Source organism: Podarcis filfolensis (genome assembly GCF_964270895.1).
Source record: "Podarcis filfolensis genome assembly, chromosome: 17".
NCBI classification, from domain to species: domain Eukaryota; kingdom Metazoa; phylum Chordata; class Lepidosauria; order Squamata; family Lacertidae; genus Podarcis; species Podarcis filfolensis.
In genome coordinates this window covers 25,056,538-25,066,802 of record NC_139621.1, presented here as the reverse complement: position 1 = coordinate 25,066,802, position 10,265 = coordinate 25,056,538, and the positions used below count along the sequence as shown (strand labels likewise).

The window sequence follows — 10,265 nt, the reverse complement described above, 5'->3', positions numbered from 1 at the left end:
GGAAACCTAGCCACATCAGACTTCGAGAGAGGAAAGTTCTGAAAAATAACAATAATGCTAAATGAGGTTGATAAAAAGGAAGCTGAAAGGGAAAGTCAAAGGGATCAAACCTCTTCAGAACACTTGGGGGTTACTCAGTACAAAACTGAGCTAGCACACCCACTGCAGACCAGGAAAGTTACCAAGTCCAGGAGGACGCCAGTGTGGTTAATAAGCAGAGACAACGATGCTGTTAAGGGCAAGAAGCTTCCTTCAGAAAATGCAAGCCTTGCCCTAATGAGTTTTTGATAAAAGCAGACAATAAGGGATTGTTTGTTTTAAAAGGGAAAGGCAGAATTTGAGGGACTTATAGCTAAAAGGAGAATTTGAGGGACTTATAGCTAAAAACATTAAAACTAGCATTATTTATTTATTTATTTATTAAAAATACATCGTAGAATCCTAGAGTTGGACCACGAGGGTCATCTAGTCCAACCCCCAGCAATGCAGGATTCTTATGCCCAGCATGGGACTTGAACCCACAAGACTGAGATTAAGAGTCTCACGCTTTACTGACTGAGCTATACCAGCTGACTCAGAAGCAAGAAACTGACTTGCTTCTGATGATGATGATGATGATGATGATGATGATTTATACCCCATCCATCTGGGTTGGTTTTCCCCAGACATTCTGGGAGGCTTACAGCAGATGGAACTATTGGAAGTTAAAGCTTCAGTAAAGGAGCATAAGGACGTTGCAGAGAAGCTGAATGGATTATCTGTGTCCGTCTTCACTGCAGAAGACACAGGGCTGACACACATGCCTAAACTGACTTTCTCAGGCAGAGTTCTGAAGAACTATGGCAATACCATGCTGACAAAGGAACAGATTTCTAGGCCTGCTGATGGACTTCAGCTCCAAATTCCTATCCAGGGCAGGGGAGTAAACTATAGGCGGCTCTGGGGGCTCAGCATCCACACTGCAGGGCCCCCGACACAACTTCCAGAGCCTCATGAAGCACCGGAAGTCACATCCGAGGGCTCGTGAGACCTCAGAGATGCTTTCCGAGGTCTCGCAATGTCTCAGAACCTGAATTCCAGTGGTGCCGGAAGTCAGGTTTTGAGGCCAGAGGTGATGTCTTGATGGTGACACACTGGGCACCGATAGCCTGGGGCCCAAGTTGGCTCCCCTTCTACAGGGCCTGATGAGCCATACCAAACGAGCTTGTGAATGCAACCTCAGAGCCTATGTTTGTAATGTTTGATAATTCTTGGAGAGCAGGCAATGTCCCTGCAGACTAGAGGTGGGAAAATATTGTCCTTACTTTCAAAAGGGGTAAGAAGAAGACGACCCAGATAACTACTGATGTTGGTACCAGGAAAGGTCCTAAAACATATAATTAAATGATTGGTTGGGTGTCCCTTCCAATGATACAGTTCTATTTTTCTTAAAGAAACCACGATCCAGCAAAAAAATTGATACTCTTTTCATGTATATTCTTCAGATGAGCAGCAATAGATGTACAGTGGTACCTCAGGTTACAGACGCTTCAGGTAACAGATGCTTCAGGTTACAGACTCCGCTAACCCAGAAATAGTACCATGGTTAAGAATTTTGCTTCAGGATGAGAACAGAAATCTCGTGGTGGCGGCGGCGTGGCAGCAGCGGGAGGCCCCATTAGCTAAAGTGGTACCTCAGGTTAAGAACAGTTTCAGGTTAAGAACGGACCTCCAGAGCGAATTAAGTTTTTAACCCGAGATTCCACTGTATATTTCCCCCATACTTTGGTTATTGCCAGTGCTACTTTACTTTACAAGCAAGATTTTTGGGGCTAAGATTAAAAACAAAAACATATCTCAAACCCTTAAATAACTTGTAGCTGTGGCAGCCAGCAAAGTGAATAAAAAATCTGTCTTAAACTTCTGGTACTTCATTTCATATATTCCCCCCCAAAGCACAGAAGAAACTATCTGGGCATAAGAAATGGAAGGGGAAGATAGGCTTAAACCAATCTTTGTTTAATACTGATGGTATGAAGTGGAGAACCCGTTCTAAAGTGTTGTGTGACATCTATACCCCATTATATGCAATTTTTGATTTAACTCAGAATTGACTTATAGTGGGTGAACAGTCTATCCAATAAGCGAATGTCATCGGTAGCCTTTCTCAAGCGGGCACCCAGCAAATTGGCAACATTTTCTACTCAAAAGATATTTTCTGGGATTTCAAGATGCTGTGATTGAATTCTAGCACACTTTCAATTTTACTGATAAATGCCTCAAAAATGTCAACTCACTTGAACCTATCCCCGCTAAAAAACACTCGGGAGTGATAGCTTTCTCTCTTCAGTCCTCCCCTCCCCCAAATCACCACTGCTAAACACAATTTATAACTCTAGAGAACACAACAAAACCATTTAGGGCATTATTCAAGAAGATAAACAGAAGGTATCCACACAAACCGGATTCATTTTCTTGTGAAGTTATCGCTTTATTTGTGAACTATTCCTTATGAAATTAGGAAATCCACTGAGACCCTGTGAGACTTTTGAGGCAATATTTGTCTCATGCAATGTGTGGACAGCTGGTTTTCATTTGCTGTGGGAGGAGGCAGGTGACTTCCGTCAAGGAAATACTTGTATTGTAAACAGGTTGTATTTCCCTATGACTTGAAGATGACAATATTTTCATACGGAAGAAATGATATGCTCCTTGTTCATGCACCCATTGCTATTAATTATTATAATTGTACCACCATAAATCCACCAAACAAACCTAGAAAGCCAAAGTAAGTTCAGCTGCTTAATTTATTAATTTTAGCACACTTACTATAGCCCACTTTTTCCCTCAAGGAGCTCAAGGTGGCATACATGGTTCTCCTCCTGCTTATTTAATCGCCACAACAACCTTGTGAGGTAGGCTAGGCTGAGAGGCAGCGACTTGCCCAAGGTCACCCCACAAGCTTCATGGCCAAGTGTGGATGTGAACCCTGGTCTCACTGGCTGTTCCCAAATTAACTGTGTATAGGATTGCAACAATATTGTGTTAAAGAACTTCTCTAGCAAGGAAGCAGGTCGCTGCCTCCAACAAGCTCACAATCTAAACTCTAAGAAACGCAACAAAAGCAGGAGGAGAAAGGATGGAAAGGGTATAAAGGAGTTAATTAAACAAATACAGTTAATCTGGTTTGGCTATACATAGGAGTGGTGATTGAGGGGTGAAGCCAATGGATTAATGGAAAGCATGCTTTGAAAGGGATCTGAAGGAAAAGAGAGGCACCATGTCATATTGTTAAACTGCTCTGGAAATTATAGCTCTGGGAAGAAGAAGAAGTAGAGTTTGGATTTGATATCCAGCTTTATCACTACCCAAAGGAGTCTCAAAGCAGCTAACATTCTCCTTTCCCTTCCTCCCCCACAACAAACACTTTGTGAGGTGAGTGGGGCTGAGAGACTTCAAAGAAGTGTGACTAGCCCAAGGCCACCCAGCAGCTGCATGTGGAGGAGCGGAGATGCGAACCCGGTTCACCAGATTACAAGTCTACCGCTCTTAACCACTACATCACAGTGGGAGAAGAACAGGAATCTCCTAACAACTCTCAGCACCCTTAACAAACTACAGATCCCAGAATTCCTTGGGGGAAGCCATTGCAGTTTAAAGTCGCATCATAGTGCTTTGAATGTACGGCGTGAGCATGTTCATAATTGTATCTTGCCCATCTTCTGCACAGTGTAAGAGGGAAAAGTCTATGTCATCCAGGTCCCTACTGATGCAATGACTTCCTACGCCCCCAATTCCTGGACCCCAAACCTGGGAAGTAACTCCATGATTGTGCTTGCACCGTATGGCACCTGTTTTCTTAGTGTGCTTGTCAGGGACTGGCTGGACAGGGGGGGGTGGCTGGATTCTGAGGAGTGGGCACTGGGAGAACAGGGGTTGGAGGCTGACTTGGAACAAGGGATCAGTGACCTGGGGGAGCCTGTAGCAGCCCGGAAATGAGAGTCTGAGGCAGGAGAAGCTTCAGGATTGGAGAGTGGAGAACAGGGGCAGGAAGGAGGGAGAGACAGGTCAGGCTGGTGTAAAGTCAAAGGCTTCCACACCTTCTCCTCCTTGCCCCACCTCTCCTGCTCCACTGGCTCCCAAGCAGTGGCAGAGCATATGCCCGTGCTGCCCAGGGCGGGCGTGCTCCCGAGGTGCCCAGAGTGGCGCACACGTCATGCAGCCAGGGGCGGAGCGAGCCGCCCACGGGGGCGGAGCGAGCCACCCATGGCAGACATTCAGTGCACAGCCCACCTGTGACTCCCAAGCCTCCCCCAAGCTGTCAAAACAAAGGGGGAAGGGGGGAATGCCACCAGCAAAGCGGCTCAGCTTCCCCCCTTACCCAGACGACTCAGAGTAGACTTGGGAGTCACGGGCGGGCGGTGTGCTGAATGTCACCTTCCTCAGTGAAGGCACCTGGGGCAGTCTGCCCCCACCCCACCCCCTTCCTATGCCCCTGCTCCCAAGACCAGAGGAGGGCTGAAAAAGGAGGAGCAGAAACAAGTTACACGCAGGCAGAGTCTTCACCTGTATACCTGAAGGAGCGTCTCCATCCCCATGGTCCAGCCCGGACACTGAGGTCCAGCACCAAGGGCCTTCTGGCAGTTCCCTCACTGCGAGAAGTGAGGTTACAGGGAACCAGGCAGAGGGCCTTCTCGGTAGTGGCGCCTGCCTTGCGGAACGCCCTCCCAGCAGATGTCAAGGCAATAAACAACTATTTTACTTTTAAAAGGCAACTGAAGGCGGCCCTGTTTAGGAAAGCTTTTAATGTTTGATGCTGTATTGTTTTTAATATTCGGTTGGAAGCTGCCCAGAGTGGCTGGGGAAAGCCAGCCAGATAGGTGGGGTATAAATACATTAAAAAAATATTATTATTATTATTATTATTATTATTATTATTATTATTATTATTCACGGGCTTGTGCACAGCTCTGGTGAGGGAGATAATAAGCAGAGGTTGGAGGCGGGGCCTCTCTGTTGCAACAACTACCTCATTGGGTGCACAACTAGGAGTAGCTGAGATATGTGGGACTGACGGGCATGTCGTCACCTAATTTGTAGGTGTACTTTTGATGATAAAGAGTTAATTCCTCCCTCTGGACATTCCCTGCTTGACAGCTCAATGACAAGTACTGGAGCAGCATGGGATGGGGCCACATGGATGCCACTCTGCACTGGCAACATATGAGTGGCTCCTGACTTTGGCATGAAATATATGTAACAAAATTAAAACGGAGCTGCTGGTTTTCTGAGAAGGGCAGCCATGCTAGAAAGCTCTCCTGTCACGTATTCCCTTCTTGCACTCCAATGTCAGGCAGAAAACTCACACCTATTGTGAGGTGGCTTCTTTTCAATTTCCAGACCAGCAAGATGGCTGAGTCCCCTGGGCAGCAAAATGGGTAATGCTAAAAATAGCAAACAATACCACTGCCTGCCTCCCACGAAAAGCCGGGCAAAAGTTCCTTAGAATTCTGCATAGCAACTGCAAAACCAGGCACCACAGCAGCTTAACCCTGATTGACCTGGACTAGAAATTTACATTACTAATTCTCACCACCCTGGGTGCCTTGTAGAAAGGCATTCTATAAATGCAATTAAATAAATAAAGGGGCTTGAGGACCCTTTAACTAACGGCAAACACTGGCTATACAAAGAGGCAATTGCAAGCTGTACTTTCCTTCAAAATACTGGAAATGCTGTCATTAACATGTGAGGCATCTACACACATGCCGAGAGAGAGAGAGAGAGAGAGAGAGAGAGAGAGAGAGAGAGAAAGATCAGCACCTAAAAGCGGGGAAGATATTTGTAAAGATCTGTACTTACTGGGAGCAGAAAGTTAATAAGCTCCATCAGCTGTCAAGGCTCTGTAAGCAACCCCTGAAATATTTGCTGCCAAAGTGTTCTTGCTGTCCAGCACAGAACAATATTCTCCAAGAGGAAGTGATTTAATAAGATAGGCTCATCGAATGGAAATTTCAAAACTGGATAGGGAAAAAGAATGAGATCAGCACTGGTTGCAGCAGAATTGCTATTACTAAGGGTAGTTCTGATTTTGTAGCTGATAGGAGTGTGCTTCTGTAAAGGTATCAAAGGTATCACATCCTTCTTAATTTCTCTCTGCTTGAGAAAAGCTGAGTAGGTCCCTTTTTTCCTTGCTGAACATTTAACACAAATTAAATTGCAGCCATAAAACATGTCACTTTGCCATTTTGACTTTCCTATAAGATCATAAACTTGAACACAAAATATCCATTCTTCTCCCACTCTTTTTTATAGTTTAAATCAGATTTTGGGACATTTAAGATGTATGATGCTGTATTTTATTATTATTATTAAAAAGGAATATAGATATCAGTTGGAGAAGCAAGCCATTCCAGTCCATTGAGCAAACTGCAGATTAAAGACCAGAAACCTGCTGCTAATCATCTGGTGTCATTATGTAATTATATAATTGACCATAATTGTAGACCTTTGCAATATGCACTCATTGCTTCAAAATGGTCTCAGAAGAGTAGTTATAGATAGTGTAATCAAAGCGTTAGGAACTTTTCCCCTCCCCTGAGCTTTTGTACTATGAACTTCCAAGATGGACTGCCCTTTTGTTTTTCTTCTTTTGGCAAACAACATTTAGTTTCTGTTGCCTTGCCCCTATTGCTACTTCCCCAGAAGAGCAACCCCAGTCATCTCTAAAATATTACTAGAGGCTGGTCATAAATTCTATTCATTTTTTCCCTCCTTCAATACTGAGGAGTAGAAGTGCACTCAGTTCTATTAAGTGATAGATCTTGTTTTCAGGACCTCAACCTAGATTCCACATTTGTGTTAAGGCAGCAGGTGCTATGCTAAGTTTAACTGCAGCAATGCTCATTTTTAGAACACCTCTTGCCCTCATACCCAGAAAGAAGACACGATACCTAAATATGGATGAAGGGACTCAACTTATTGATTAACTAGAGGATCTGCAGTATCCAAACCTAAGCCAACTTGGCTACATGCAGGGAACTGGGGACTAAAGAGATAGAATGGAAAACTCTTGAATCAGGAAATGTCAACCTGCTTGAAGACTCTGCAACCACTACTGACACAGGCCTCTTCTTGCCCACTCTTTTAAGTATATATCTCATACCTTACAACATTTCTCTGGTGAAAATAAGGGTGTCCTATTCAATAATAATAATAGTCACCTGGTTATGCAATTACTATCTTAGTCTGGCTCACTGGAAGGACAGATCCTGAAGCTGAAGCTGAGGCTCCAATACTTTGGCCACCTCATGAGAAGAGAAGACTCCCTGGAAAAGACCCTGGTGCTGGGAAAGATTGAGGGCACAAGGAGAAGGGGACGACAGAGGACGAGATGGTTGGACAGTGTTCTCGAAGCTACCAGCATGAGTTTGACCAAACTGCGGGAGGCAGTGGAAGACAGGCATGCCTGGTGTGCTCTGGTCCATGGGTCACGAAGAGTCGGACACGACTAAACGACTAAACAACAATATCTTAGTCTGAGGGAACGACAAATGAGACAGAAGAACCTCATGAGCTCCTGGGATAGAGCTAGGGTGGTCCCTTGTGCCACGGGCTACCACAATATTGCTACTTGGGTGTCATCTTGCCCTGCCCCCTTGACAATATCTTGTCCTGCCCTTACTGCAGGCAGCAGGCATCTCCCAAGCATTTCCACAGCTACAGTAGGTGCAGCTAGAATTTCAACACCTCAGGAAGTGGCCATGTTTACCTTTAATGCCTGGGCATCATTAATGCACATAAGGGCTAAGCATACACCTGGTTAGGCATATGCTTGCCTCCCGTGCCAGCATTATCAGGTCAAATCGAGGCACTGTACTGGAATAAAGTGCAGCCATTCAACCCAAGGAACCCCCAGTTTTGGCATAGAGCTATGTCCCTGATGTCAGGCACAACCATGACAAACTGTGCTGCAATCTCAACATTTTAGTTAAGCCTGGGATATTTGCCAGACAGTATCAGAAAAGTGGGCTTTTCCTATTGAAATCATACATCAGTTGAAGTGGGCAGAATGCTTATTACATGAATGCATTATCTGTGAATGAGAGCAAACTCACCGAGTGATGAGATTATCAAGCAATCAACTTTGCTTGTTAAGAAACAGAGAACACTGGGCCCAAATAACCTATTTTCCAGCAACTGAATCACTTATTGCATTTTAATGTGAATTTTAAAAGGCCCCTTGTGTTAGAACAGGCGCCTATAAATTATTAGGTTTCTCTGTCTTGTGACTTATCTCCACCAACCACCTCATGCCAAGCTCATCTTTGCACATACATTAGACCATCTATTTGGTTTTCCTAATTTTAATGAGATGTACGAGTCAAAATTAAGAAAAGTAAGTGTTTCAAAAGAAAGGCATTAGTTACCTGGATAAAACTCTTGGGTGCTTTTGTTTTTTGGGGGGAGGACTTGGAGTGGAGCAGAGGAGAACCTTAGAATCACAGAATCATTCTTGTAGCTCAGTTCTATGCTATTGTTATGGGTTGTTGACTGCCAAATTTTGGGAATTCCTGGATTTAGTAAGTGCTAGAATTTAAGCAATGCTTGGAGGGCTAAACTGGAACTCAGCTTCCCATGTCCTGGGCAGGCTGATAACAGCCAAGTTGTTAAGCAAACAAAGGGGGGGATGGGCGGTTAACAAAGCAAAGATTCTGTGCCAGCTGGAAAATGGGTGATGCCCCCTCCTTTAGCTCAGAGTTTGGTGGAAGAACAAAGGCCAGTAGTAGAGTTTCAGGATTGTAGTTTACCCTGGTGCACTCTAAGAATTTCTGTTCCCCAGTGGGTAAGCAGCAATACAACAGAGAAAGATTCTAGGCGGCTGCCAAGTGAAAAGTTAGGAGTTATGTGGCAAGCTGTTAGTCAACAGACAGGGATAGCTGTGTGGGATATAATCAATTGGTGCAGTCAAATGCAACATTCCTTATTTTCCTAGAGTGGGCACATGCAGGGGGACATCCAGCCAGTGTAACTTCCTTTTCCACTGGTCTGGAGCTTCCTCCCCCTGCATGTGACCTGGGAGATGGGCATGGCCCTGGCTGACTCCATAAAACAGTCATGCAGCCATCTTCTCAGTCTTGAAGTTGTCTTGTTCTATCTTTTGCTGCCATGCCACTCTCCTGCGGCCATTTTGTTATCTTAATTTAATTTTGTTGTCTGCTGGCTCTCAGCCAGCAGCACATGAGCTCAGTCCCCGAATAAGATGAACTCATGATTTGTTTGTGTAACTACTAAGAAAAGCCTGCCTTTCAGGGATGAAATCATGAACTGAAATGTGAGTAAACTTTTTGTTACTTTACTCAGAAAGAGTATTATTCTTTTAGGAGGGATAAAAGGGGACACCAGGAATAAACTTAACTAAGAGTTTCAGATGAATCTGCAAACTAGATTCCAGCTATATTGAGTGGAATTTGCTCTGCTACATCACACACTAGCATGAGTGAAGGAAGCATAATACTTATTCAATATATCCTTTCCTACTATCCTTAACATTCCCACAAGCTGATGTCTGCTTGAACCCAGGACTGTGCCTTTGGGAGAAGCAAGACCCTCTTGGAGTCCAGTGCTGGGAGCTCCTCCATAGAAGTAGGCTCAGGTTGTATATATGTGTAAATAAACCATATATCCTAAAGACAACACAGTCTCCACTGTGCCTCATTTCAAAAGGAAACACAAACCCTGGGATAAATGCCAGCAACTTCCGGGAATCTCGCACCACTCAGAGATTATAACGAAAAAGAGCTCAGCTCAGGCTGTTAAACTGTATGTTCTAGATACAATGCAACTTGGTAATGATCATGACTCAGAAACCCTGGACCATCTGTCTTGTAATACTACACTTTACTTATCCACATATTGTTCAAACATTGCTAGGAACACAGGCCAGAGAACTGAATATATTCCATTCACACTCAAAGAAGGCTGAATTTCAAAAGAAAAGGCACTTGTAAAAGAACAGCAATTTAAATAAACAAGAATCTCAGATCTCTGAACTGATGAGGACAAATTGGTAAGTGACTCTTTAAAAAAAAATCCAAGTCATTTTTGTTATATTATTTACAAATATATGCATCATGTATATTAATTTGTAATGAAACTCCACATAAGGATATTTGAAGCTAATTGTCAAGACAAGAGACTAGCGTACTAACGTACCAATTCAAATTTCTCAGCTACAGTCCATTAAATGTCACTTCATAATTGCAAAAACAAACAAACAAAGTGCA

At 43.9% G+C, this 10,265-nt stretch overlaps 1 protein-coding gene across 4 annotated transcripts in view; it reads right to left on the bottom strand.

Annotated features, from left to right (window-relative positions):
• The window catches only part of LINGO2 (leucine rich repeat and Ig domain containing 2), a 520,455-nt gene that overhangs the window by 331,589 nt on the left and 178,601 nt on the right, over window positions 1-10,265 (bottom strand). Inside the window, exon 3 of one of the 4 annotated variants that reach the window (XM_083593417.1) lies at window positions 5,842-5,999. The exons of the other annotated variants lie outside the window; for them this stretch is intronic. The gene's annotated coding sequence lies outside the window, so the exon portion shown is untranslated. The remainder of the gene's footprint in view (window positions 1-5,841; window positions 6,000-10,265) is intronic. 4 annotated transcript variants of the gene reach the window in all.